Source organism: Temnothorax curvispinosus, unplaced genomic scaffold (assembly GCF_003070985.1).
Source record: "Temnothorax curvispinosus isolate PA1 unplaced genomic scaffold, ASM307098v1 QBEX01006207.1, whole genome shotgun sequence".
Classification (NCBI taxonomy): domain Eukaryota; kingdom Metazoa; phylum Arthropoda; class Insecta; order Hymenoptera; family Formicidae; genus Temnothorax; species Temnothorax curvispinosus.
This window is the reverse complement of record NW_020215987.1, coordinates 2826-3779: the sequence shown is the minus strand read 5'-3', so window position 1 is coordinate 3779 and position 954 is coordinate 2826. Positions and strand designations below refer to the sequence as shown.

The 954-nt window shown below is 29.4% G+C and overlaps 1 long non-coding RNA gene across 1 annotated transcript in view; it reads right to left on the bottom strand.

Moving 5' to 3' along the window:
- Nucleotides 1-265: 265 nt before the first annotated feature.
- LOC112455567 overlaps nt 266-954 on the bottom strand; it is a 3225-nt gene continuing 2536 nt past the window's right edge. The window contains exon 4 of the long non-coding RNA XR_003040871.1: nt 266-339. This is a non-coding gene — a long non-coding RNA (uncharacterized LOC112455567). The remainder of the gene's footprint in view (nt 340-954) is intronic.

The window sequence follows — 954 nt, the reverse complement described above, 5'->3', positions numbered from 1 at the left end:
AATTACCATAAAAAAGTAGTTTTATTTATATGAACAAATATATACATATACATATACATATATAGGTTTTATTATGAGATTTATTTCGTGTGCCAATTATTTCTGCAAATTATCTCTGCCAATTATCTCAGAAAGTATTAATTCTAGGAAGGGATCCTAGGAAGGGATTTTTGAAGTCAACCTTCGGATAAGGAAAATTAAGGTGCCTTCTAACTCTTTTTTAGGCAATGCGATACAGGTGCTCTAGTTTAATATAACTCTTTTATTATTTTTTTCCAAACTCTTATTCTTTCCTTTTAAACAGATTATTAATCTTTCCAGATCTTTACCAAACAGTTGCTGAAAAATAAGAATTTCTCATTCAACTTCAGAAATATTTGTAACATCTTCAGTGATTTAATCTATGTATCAAAATATATTGTGTCTGTTAAGTTAGCACCCCTCCCCCTCCGCAAAAAAAGCAGAATAACACATATGTAGAAATTAAATGCTCTTTATGTGCTAATTATGTGTTCTATTCACGTTTTTTGTGCTCGAACGGTTTCATGGAAAATTGCAATTAAAAGTGGGGAGCTGGCTTAACATAAGCTAGCACCCCTACTCATTAAAATTATATCAAAAAATAAAGTACTTAATACAGTACAATTATGTGCTTTTTATGTGCTTTTAAATGTCTCAAACCAAATTAGTTTATCTGTAATAGTTTAAAAGATATACGTAAAAAAAGGATCTATATACTACTGATATAAGAGTAAAATATCAGTTAAAATACAGAAAGCAAAATAATTCTTAAAATAATCAAAATAATGTCTTAAAATGTTTCTTGATTAATGTGTTCTCGAAATATGCACAATGAAATTTTCGTGCTTATCCCCTTTGACCGACCCGAACGTGAACACCCCATACATACAAGAGTAAAGTACCAGTTAAAATACAGATAGCGAATTGGTTTTA